The sequence below is a fragment of the Phocoena sinus genome, chromosome 12 (genome assembly GCF_008692025.1).
Source record: "Phocoena sinus isolate mPhoSin1 chromosome 12, mPhoSin1.pri, whole genome shotgun sequence".
NCBI classification, from domain to species: domain Eukaryota; kingdom Metazoa; phylum Chordata; class Mammalia; order Artiodactyla; family Phocoenidae; genus Phocoena; species Phocoena sinus.
Window position 1 is genome coordinate 19,653,995 of NC_045774.1, and position 11,893 is coordinate 19,665,887.

Consider the following 11,893-nt stretch of genomic DNA (forward strand, 5'->3'; position numbering starts at 1 on the left):
GAAACAAAAGCTGGGCTAGTAGTGGTCAAGTTTCATAAGAAAAACCATTGAGGAAATGCCAGTGGGAAATTGGACATCACCTAACATAGTCCCAATGGTCCTGCTTTAATATCATCACAAATGTTGGAAAATTGACTTCATTTTGTGCCAACAACAAATCTACATTAAAAACAGCGATGACCATAGGCATTCAGAATGGTGGGCTGACTTCACTGAGGGTATTGTGTCCTAGAATCACGCTTCCATGTGGGAAGAAAGTGGTAACTCCTGTAGGGCCTCTGAACTGGGGGTTTTCGATTACTCCTGTTGGCAATTACTGACGACCTCCCTCCCTAAGTAAGCAGGGTCAAGACTGATTTCAAGCTCTGCAACTGAGAGTGGGTCATGATGGTGCCTGGTTAGGGGGCACAGAGCAAAGTGGAACCAAAGTTTGTGTTATGGGGTAAGGCAGGCCCAAGAAGCCAGGGACCCGGTCAGGTCTAGAGCAAAAATGGGAACCAAATAAACAGCTTTGCAGTTTGGGTCAGAGGAGCATGAACAACTGGGCTTGGGAGCCTGGAGATTTACCTGAGCAGAAGAACTCAGGGCTATAGCTCTCTATGGAGCAACTGGGAAGCAGAGGAGCCATTATGGGCTGTAAGAGGTTCAGTCATGAACAAACTAGTCACAATCATCTTGGTGCATTTTTAGAATGAAATAAGATGATGTACGTGACAGTACTTTGGAAAGTGTAATGCAAATGGGAGGTGTCATTATTATTGTCATTAATGTCATTATCGTCATCACAAAGCCCAGAACATCTAATAAGTCTACACACTGGAAAAGAATGAAGAAAACAAAATAAGAATCTGATTCTTTACTCAACAATTTAGATGCTAAATATCTGGCACAGATGTAATTAGAAGTAAAATGATTTCATTAATGTGTACAAAACCTAAATTAAAAATGTATCTCATGTACAAGTTTAGGGAAAATTTATATTAGTGGTGGAAGGCTAAGGCAGGTACATCTGTGGACCTAACGTGTTAAACAATGTCCAAGTACAATAGGTAGTGCTTCTGTGAAAAATGTGGGAAGACTTCACATATCAGGAGAGATTTCAGAATCTTTTTAAACTTTATGAAAGCCAACTTTATGGTCCAAGTGAAAGCCTGCACATTGTCAGATCACATATTTTTACACACAGAATGTTCTCCATTTCTTTTGATGTGTTCTGTCCTGGCTAATGAAAGTGAAACTCCTTAAGGGCACACCCTAATCTTCCTTGATCTTGCATGCTGCCAGGAAAGTGCTAAGTACTCTGTAGGTATCTAATGAGTACTTGTTTGATTACAGCTGAAGTAACAGTGTACTCAGAGCAAGGCCAAGTCTTGACCAAGGACAGAGCCTAAGTGCAGTGAATGAGCAGAGTCAATGGGAAACAGGAGACAAAATAGGATACAGGAAAAAAAGAAGTGAACCGAACGAGGCCTTTGAAAAATGGTTTAAAAAAATAACCTTTTAGATCTGTACAAAGCCACCCTGAACTTTCTAGAATGAAAGAATAAAACAATAGGCTGAAAAAAACAGATACAGGGGCTATTAAGTGGGCTGGGGGAAGGGTAGGATATTTTCAAAGGTATGAAGTCCAGCAAGAAGAAATTATAGGATGGACAAGGGATTGAGGAGGAAAGTGCTACGCAGAGGAATCTGACATCCAGGTGAACTTGCAGATCAAAGGATAGAGAAGACAAGAGAATGAAGTGTGCTATTTGTGTAATAGGCTGTTAAAGCAAAATTCTCTCTGCCTCAGTTTTGGTTGAAACCCCAAAGAAGGCAGGCAAAACTGAGGTGCTAAGTACCCCTTTCCTATTTCAAAGTATGATGATACATCCTCTATGCAGGAATTATACGGGGAATAAAAGACAAGCCAAAAAAAATCTAGTGGTAGATAAGAGGTTGAGGTTACAAAGAGGCAGGCCTGGTTTGGGAGATGATTTCTTCAGAAGTAGCTACCTGAGTGTAGTGGCATTCTTTCCCCCTCCATCCCTACCAGAGGTCAGGAAAGGAGCGTACTTCTGCTTATTCCTCACAGCAAGCAGAGACAGGTGAGCTTCAAGAAAGCCACTTGGAAAGCTTAACTTGGAAATCTAGAGTTTGTGAGCTTCAGAGACTGGTACCAGGCCCACATCTAAAAAAGCAAAAAGGCGAGGTGGTGGCTGTCCAGCTGTCCAGGACAGCACAGCAGAAAGGGCGGCACTGGGAGCGGCTGGACTTGTGCTCAAGGTGGAAATGTGGAGAGAGCTGGCCTGGAGTTATTTGGATCCTGCCCAAGAGGCTCACCTGGAGGAGTAACAGGACTCCAGCAGCATCGAGCTCAGACAGCATCAGTGCCATATCATGGTCTTATCCATCAAGTAAACCTGTCCTGGTTTCACCAGTCCTCTCTCCTACTCACTCCATTTCTAGGGAGAAGGGAAAGGCTACCTAGAGAAAGGTGGCGGTGGAAAAGCATAAGGAAGGGAAGTGGAGAGAGGGTTACCTAAGCAACCTACCACCCATTCCCTTTCCCCACTTTCTTCTCCTTTTAGACCCAGGAGAAGAAAATAAGTGAGTCAGTCTAGTAGTGAGAAGTTTTTCATCTGAAAAACTTGCAGGAGTCAGCGGCAGGAGCGGCTTCGGCCTTGGCTGGAGACCAAGGTGAAGGCAACCGCGACGCGGGGCACGTGAGGCAGCGGCCGGCGGAGGAGGCGGCCCCGGGGGACCCCGCCGACCAAGGGAATTTGGAAAACTTGTAAGCAAAACATTTCTCTAAGAAAATTTTGGGTTTCAGAAATTCTGGATAACAGGGCAAACCAATTCAGTCACCATGAGTAGGAGCTTCCTCACTTGCCTGCTGGAGGAGATCCACAACCACTCCACGTTTTTGAGGAAGATTTGGCTCACGGTATTGATCTTCTTCTGGATTGTCCTTAACAGCCATAGAAGGAGAATCCATCTATTACGACGAGCAAAGCAAATCTGTGTGCAACACAGAGCAGCCAGGCTGCGAGAATGTCTGCAATGATGCCTTAGCACCCCTCTCCCACATGCACTTCTGTGTGTCAGATCATCCTGGTGGCGACCCCCTCTGTCATGTACCTGGGCTATGCCATTCATAAGGTTGCCAAAATGGAGCACGGTAAAGCAGACAAGAAGGCTCATCAGAGCAAACCCTATGCAATGCATTGGAAACAGCACCAGGCTCTGGAAGAAACAGAAGAGGACCATGAAAAGGATCCCACGATGTATCCAGAAATGGAATTAGAAAGTGAAAAAGAAAATAAAGATCAGAACCAATCTAAACCTAAGCATGATGGGCAATGGTGGATTCGGGAGGATGGGCTCATGAAAATCTACCTGCTGCAGCTGCTGGCAAGGACCATGTTTGAGGTGGGTTTTCTGATCGGGCAGTACTTTCTGTATGGCTTCCAAGTCCACCCGTTTTATGTGTGCAGCAGGCTTCCTTGCCCTCATAAGATAGACTGCTTTATTTCTAGACCCACTGAAAGGACCATCTTTCTTCTGATAATGTATGGTGTTACAGGCCTTTGCCTATTGCTTAACACTTGGGAGATGCTTCATTTAGGATGTGGGACAATTTGAGACTCACTAAACAATAAAAGGAGGGAACTGGAAGATCCAGCTGCTTATAATTATCCTTTCACTTGGAATACACCATCTTCTCCCCCTGGCTATAACATTGCCATCAAACCAGATCAAATCCAGTACACCGAACTGTCCAGCAACACTAAGATTGTCGACAAGCAAAATAAGGCCAACATCACCTGGGAACAACAGTACGGCAGCCATGAAGATAACTTCCCAGCTGACCTGGAGACTCTGCAGAGGTAAATCAAAATGGCTCAGGAACGCCTGGATCTGGCAATCCAGGCCTACATGGGGGCCTACAACCCCCATGGTCCCCGGGACAAAAAAGCTGGGTCCAACAAAAGCAGTTCTAGTAGCAAATCAGGGAATGGGAAGACCTCTGTCTGAATTTAATCTTGGCTGGGCTTAAAACTTGTGCTTTTCATAGTTCATGGTAAGCAGTGGCTCACTGAATAATGACTTCCACTGAGCAAACATTTGGCTGTGGTTATTTTCAGGGACACTGTTAGCTCATGATCCAAGCTCAGGGGACTCTGAAGGTGGGGCTGGGACAGGGGGAAGAAAAAGGGGGACACAGTGTTCCTGGACACATGTTCCAGCAATATAGTTGCAGAATTTTACATTTGTGTCTTCCAGATCTGGAAAAGAACAGATATATTTAAATCATTCTCGTTGAACAGTTTTTGTATGTACAGTATTATGGTACTTCTTTTTTGTATGAGAACTTTTTTTTATATTACGCTGGACCACTGTAGTTATACTTTTATATTAAAGGGGGAAAAAATCCTTAAGATAAAAAAAAAAAACACTCGCTTTTCTGTGGCCCTAAAGCTTTGTAACTATGGCCAATGGATAAAAGTTGCAGGGGCAATATTTATATATCAATATAAAGAAGGACATGCTTTTTTAGATTGAATAGATTTGACATACAACATTGTGCAAATTTTAGGTATATGATATGCTAATTTGATACATTTATATATTGTAATATGATTGCCATTGTAGCAATATTTAGCACCTCTATCATGATACATAATTATTCCTTCTTTTTAGTGGATGGGATAGTTAAGTTTTAGTCTCTTAGCAAGTTTGTTGTCTCTACTCATTATACTGTGCTTTAGATCTCTACAGCTTATTTTCTAGTTTGTTTTCTTGAGAAACATCAGTCTTTTCCCCCTGTCCCCCACCCCCTGGTATCCAACACGTTACTGTTTGTTTTTTATGAGGTTGACTTTTTTAGATTCCACACTTAAGTGATGTCATAGAGTACTTGCCTTTCTCTATCTGACTTAATCTCACTTAGCATAATGTGCTCAAAGTTCATCTGTCACAAATGGCAGCAGGATACCCTCTTTCCTCATGTCTAAATAATATTCCATTGTGTGTATATATATATGTGTATATATATATATATATATATATATATACGCACACACATACATACACACACATACATATATACACACACACACACACATATATATCACATCTTTTTCTTAACAAAATATCAAACTTCAGCATCAGAATTTGCTGAATTTCATCTCATGAGGAGTTCCTAGCATCATGGTAAGAGCAGATTTCCAGAATGGTTGCAGGATCTTCCTAATTTGTTTACTGTTAAGACTCTATGAGTAAAATTCATAAGACTTTGTTCCGGCCTTTCTTCAAGTACTGGATTTAACTTTACAGGACATGGTGGTGATTTCAAACTGCGTAATAAAAGTTTAGGTCTTCATTATATAAAGTTGTCGTAAACATTTAATGGCCCCCAGAAATACTTAGGAAAATAATTTGGCCTGCTCTTGGTTAGAAATCATGCTCTGAAATACAGCCGGGTGGCTAAGTATTTACAAAGTTTTCTCCTTGACTTCCAAGTTCTCCCTCCAGAAATTCTCTGTATTTAACAGCATCATTTCATTGAAACTGATCCAGGGTGGTGACCTTCAAAATGAGGATCATTTATCCCCCGTGTGCTGCATTGTTCCTATGCTCCTCCCTCTTCACAGTCACTGTTGATTTCACCTACCTTAGTAAAATCGAAAATTGATAAGACATAAAGAGAACACCCTGGCATTCGTCACCATATTTAAATTACCATAGGATCCTATATGTCTGCCAAGGTGGAAGCAACCGATAGAGTAATGGTAGGGTTCAAACACCACCCCAACGGGAGCCAGGCAGCAGAGGACCCCAGATGCTTTCCCTTCCTTCTGTTGCTTCAGCAGCAGTGCCAGGCCAATCTCAAGGCCTATTTGTGAAAACACATTTCCCTGCATCCTATAACCATGACAAGTACAACAGGATGCTCGTTTATTTAAAATGACAGTTCCGACAGAAGTTATACGTTTCTCACTATGGATATAGGCTATGGAGTGGATGAGAAACAAACAAGAATCTTAGCCTCAGTCAACTTGTTGAATTCTTCCGTAAATACATTCTGAGTTCTGATTATGTTTTGAGCACAGCTCTGGGCTCTATGAGAGAGGCAAAATAGAAATCAGACGTGATCCCCTATACTTTAAGTTAATCTAAACAAGGGGCCAAAATCAAAGTCAGTGTTCAAGAAGGATGCTAAGCATTACCGGAATTCAGTAAAGAAGAAACATTAATTTAGTTTTTATCTGCAGAATCAGTTGGCATGATAGGTATGTAATTTACCCACTCTTTTTTTACTCCCATGAATGATCTTGCATTTGATTCAACAAGCTTTTGTAAGATGCCTATGATATTTCATCTACAAGATATTTGTCAGGAATGTGTATATATTATGGGTACTTTGATTTTCAAATATGCATTGATTCAAAATTGTTTATTTTATATATAATTTAAATAACGTATGTGTGCCAGCATTGTCAACGTAAGGATAAAGTCTTTTATCAAGCCAACACTCTATCTGTGAAGGTGTTTTTGGAGGTTATACCTTCTCCTTTTTCTACTTTTACTATTGTAGAAAGAGTCAGAGTGTTTAAGCCATAAAGACATGAATTCAAATCCCAACTTTACTACCTACTAATTGTATATTCTTGGGCAAATTTTTTAATCTTCTTTGCGTATTAATATAAAGTAACATAAATAAAATGCTTGGCATATGTGGGTCAATGATTTTTGTAGCTGGATGATGTACATGGGCTTCATTGTACCATTGTTTATGTTTGAAATTTTCTTAGTAAAATACCTTCTCTGGTTCTCACTACGGGCACCCTCATTCTCTGGGTTATTTGGATTTGAAGACATGAAGTCAATGTGGGTATTGTCCACAGCTAACCCTTGTTAACTCTTCCCCTAAAATGTCCCTGACATCCTCTCCTTTTTTCCATGACTTCCAACAGTTCCAAAGGATTCCTTACTATCCTACTCCAATAAGTTCTTTACCATCAGCTTCATCTTACAGTATTAAGGTCATTATGTCGGTTACATGCTTTTCTACTGCCCGCAAGGATTAAATTCCAATCCTAATTTGGCTCCTATTTACTCTCAAACCTCCCATTACTCATCTTTAGGAGTACTCAGGCACACTATACTTGGTCATCCCTGCTTTGTTACATTGTCCAGGAAAGCTTTTGTTCGTCCATGTTTTCTACCCCTCTCCAAATCCTACCATTCCAAATCCAGTGCCACCTCATCCCCTGAGCCTTCTTTATAATTCCAAGCCTCATTGATTTCCCCTCTTTTGACTCTCCACAGAATTGTCTCTCAATACCATCATTTGGATATTTGATCCCATCATTGTTTTATCTTCTAAATGGATATGGTAGCAAGCATCCAAGATAACTCCCAACATCTACACCCTTGTGTGTTCAACTTCCATATTGGAACAGGGTTGGCCTTTGTGACCCATAGAGTATGGCAGACATGACAGTGTGTGAGTCCCAGACTAGGTCCTAAGAGGTATCGCAACTTAGCCTTTCTCTCTTGAATCACTCACTTGGGAGACATGTCATAAGGACACTCCTGCAGCCCTGTGGAGAGGTCCACGTGGATAGGAACCAATTTACCAGCATCAACTTGCCAGCCATGTGAGTGAGCTACCTGAGAAATGGATCCTTTCTCCAGAATCTAGTCGAGATAAACAGCCACATGAGAGAACTGGGGCAAAACTATCTATCTAAGCCACTTCCAAACTCCTGACTTACAGGAACTGGGAAAGATAATAAATGATTATTATTTTTTAAGCCACTAAGTTCTGAGTGGTGATTTAAAGAATAAGTAGAGAAATAATAGTCTATAACTCACCTCCCAACTGCACTGTAAGCTCCTTCAGCATATTTGTTTAAATTTTTAAAGTCCAGGCAATTATTCAGATACCATTCAATACTGTAGCAAAATTAAGATACTGCATATGGGATTAGAGAAAGGAACCATCATTTATTGAATGTTTACTAAGGGACTTCACATATGCATGAGCTTTATATGCGTCAAAATGGCTACATACATAGATATAGAACAAGATGCTCCCTAAATACGTAAAACATTGTACTTGAGCTGTAAAGTTATGAAGTCAGTTTTTCTCTCTTTTATCATCATTTTCCAGACATGGTTTTTTAAGGGGGATTATGTGAGTGAGAGCATCTAATAAGCTATAGAGTGTTCTATAGACATAAGGCATCGTGGCTTGCATCAATTTATTTTTCTATCAAGTTAAAGTGCCTTAATACTTCTACTCTGGTACTTATTTTGCTTTGCTAAACTAGAATTAGACATGTCACTGTGATACAAACATCTCTGACTTTCTGAAAACCAGTGAGACGGCAAAAGAAAGAAGTGTCGTGGCTTTGGTTGTTATGTGCCCAGCAGACGTCTGTTAACAATTGCAGCAGTCAAGGTCTCTGAAGGAAAGAGATGGCCCACTCACATGGGTAACTGAGGACAGTTTAATAGGGTTAAGAGAAATGAGAGGAAAGGAGGGAACGGTTAATGGAATCCAGAGAAAGTAACTGCAGGAGAAGGCCCTCCAGCAGCTGTGGCCTTTGGTAGAGAATGTAGCCAACTGGTCTCAGCCTAACAGGGAGGGGCCAGAGGGAATCAGTTCTTGGACTTCACCCTCCTTGTACATTTTCTTCTCCTGCCCATGCTCCACACTGGCTGAATACAAACCGAGCCAGAGAGTAAGGCAGTTAGCTGGGATGATGCAGTTTGTACTGATCAGCTTCCTGGGGCACAGAGCAGGATGGAGAAGAGTAGAGAATTAATTGAGGATGGGCAGTGGGAAATTTCCAACACAAAACGTAATGTTTTTTATATAATGGCAGAATAGCCCCTTTGATGTATGGTAGGCACAGAAACCAGAGATACATCCCAAGGAACAGCTAGACACTAGGGTTCATACCAGGCAGGGTCTCAGATTCAAGATAAAAGGTGAAGTAAGGGATTATTCTCTCAAATAGCACGAGCGCGAGGAAGCAAGTGTCATTTTTGTTAATCATGAAAAAGTGCTTTAAGTTCCAAAAGGAATATTCAATATTTAACTATCTCAAAGGTCACTGCCATTTAAACTGGTTAGATACAACTCCTTAGCTGCTTAGTTGTATAAATATTCGACCTACACAGAAGGTGTATTGAAAAATCACCTACAAGCTTCAGTCAAACTGACAGCATTCTCTCTATATTTGTCTATAGCTTCTTGACTTGACGACAACTTTTTAGAATAATTTTAATAGTATTAGTCCATGTCTCACATGAATAAAGGCTCACATTTTAGTAACAAACACAACTAAAACATCTTTCCTATTTAAACTATAAAATTTATGTAACGCTAGTAAAGGGAAATATTTTTAGACACATAACTTGGAAAAATCTGCTAAATGGCATTTTAGTTTAATTCATGTGGTACTTTTACAGTTTTAAGTTGTGATAATCCTCCACAACTATAGGAAAGCTAGTAATTTTCTCGTATTTTGCATAGGTGTGCAGAACTTACAGTAAATATGCATTTATGCTGTAGCCTTTTAAAATATTTTTGATTTGCTCTCATTATGTCAGTGTGACATGATAAGCCTATAAAATATTCCTTATTATGTGGCTGATTTTAGAGACTCTTCCAGGGTTATGTAGTCTCTGACAGGTTGCATGCTCAGTGATTGTAGTTTGCCTAAGACAGGTACTTTGGTTTGGTGTAAATGCCTGAGATTGCCCAAATTAGAGCAAATGTTTTAAATGATTTTAGTGCATGTCAATTGTCTCAATGTACCTCGGCCAGATTTATGAATATAATTTCATTGGAAACAAATCTCAAATGTTCCTTATCATCTGTAGAGCAGTTTTTCTTTTTCCGATCTGGGGAACTTTACTGTTTAAGACAGTGGCTAGTGAAATATAACCCTGGGTTCAGCCACAGATCATGCTGTCAGTATGTGCACACTTCGCATCGCCACCGGGCACGATTATGATTTTCCCAACACTGTCCCAGCTCCTTCCTAGTTGAGCTTCCAGGCAAGTCTCCATTCCTTTCTTCCGGAAAATCATTGCTTCTTCTAGACCAGTGGTTTTCAAACTTGAGTCTAGGAGAATCACCTGAAGGGCTTGTTAAAACACGTCTGTACTCCAGAGTTTCAGATTCAGTAAGTCCGGAATGTGGCCCAAGAATGTGCATTTATGATAATTTCCTATGTGAGATTAAAGCTGTTGGTGAGGGGTTCTTCTCACTTTGAGAACCATCAATCTCATTTATCGCTGGGAAGGTTTCTTCCCTAAACCAATACTGGCCAAAACATTTGTTACTCCTCCTACTCCTGAGACATTCTATTTCCCTAGAAAATCCACTGTCTCTGACTCAACGCCATTACTTATGCTGCATTCACACTGCCTGCCCAGCTATTGCATTTTATCTGACATTTTCGTAGCTGCCATTAGAGGAAGGAATTCCAGTCCGATAACAGGCAATTCTCGTTTATGTATATGCATTTGCTAGAGCATTTATCAGATATTATTCCTATTATCACTTACACATGTCATGGTTGCCTCCTTAACAGTGGAAATTAAATGGCAATGATAGATGCAATTTGAGTAGCAGCACCCTTATTCTGAAGCACCACCATTAGAACCCTAGATCTAGCATTGTATTAAATCTTTTATATGAAAAGAAAAAAGTTATCTGAGGCTTCCTATGTATTAGCTTAGACCATTTAGGAACTTACACGTTCACCTTGCCATGGCCACCTTCTTGTTCTGGAAGAAGATAAAAAACAGTGTCTTTAGTTCATTTTCATACTAATCAAATTTAAAAAAAATCCTTTGGTTGTACAAAAAGCAGCAGCCTTTGGCAGCAACAGCCTTTGGCTTCTGGCTACAAATATTATTTCAACAGTAAAGAGGCCTGCATTAATAATCTGGAAAAGAAGAAAGAAAATTATTTGATTCTTTACATGGTGTTAAATATAAACAGAATTTAAATATACAATGGTTTTGTGTGTGTGTGTGTGTGTGTGTGTGTGTGTGTGTGTGTGTAGAGGTTTCTCCATTATTAAATATTCCCCCTAAGAATTTTTAACAAGCAATTAATATTCATGGGTAGCCAATTTCAAATAATACTGAAGGAATAATTAGACTGAGGAAAAGTTGTAAACTGGTAATAACCACTCCTGTAGCTTACAATAAAATAAATTTAAGACAAAAAGATGGTGGTATTCTATAAAACAGCTTTTCAACAATCTCCAGAATGACTATTTCTGACCTGGATCCTCTCTAACCTCATAGTTCCCCCCTTTGGTTATAGCCCCAAGTTTATGAGTTGACATTAAATTCAACAACTTCTTTCAGAGGCAAACTAGATAAAATAATGGTCCTGATTCTTATTCTTTGGAATTAAAGAAATAATTTTTTATATTTCTGCTGCTTTATTTTTTTCATATTTAGAAAGGAGAGTTCAAAACTGACTTTGAAAGGATGGTCTGCAGGTGGGAGACACTCATGTCTGCAACTCAGGAGATCCTGAAAGGGCCCTATACTTGGCTCCAGCCATGGTCAGGGACCAGGCCAGCTCATTCAGGAAACTGGCGGGAGACACACCCATCTATGCCTCTAGAGCCATGTCTACAGAACTTAATCTTAGCTGTGGAACCTACAATGGCCCTGGCGCTTGGACCCAGGCTTACTCAGCCATGGTCCAGGGTTAGTCCTGCCCATACAGAGACCCATCCAGTGACCAGGCAGCAGCCTTCCCAGGTACTTGGTGTAAGTCACATAGACTACACACCTCGTAATAAGCCTGCTGTCTGAGGACCCGACTGTGGATCCTGAAGTAGATCAATGTCCCAGTGCCACCCCA

The 11,893-nt window shown here is 40.5% G+C and overlaps 1 pseudogene; it reads left to right on the forward strand.

Moving 5' to 3' along the window:
• Positions 1-2,848: 2,848 nt before the first annotated feature.
• LOC116763645 lies at positions 2,849-4,017 on the forward strand (annotated as a pseudogene).
• The last annotated feature ends 7,876 nt before the right edge of the window (positions 4,018-11,893 follow it).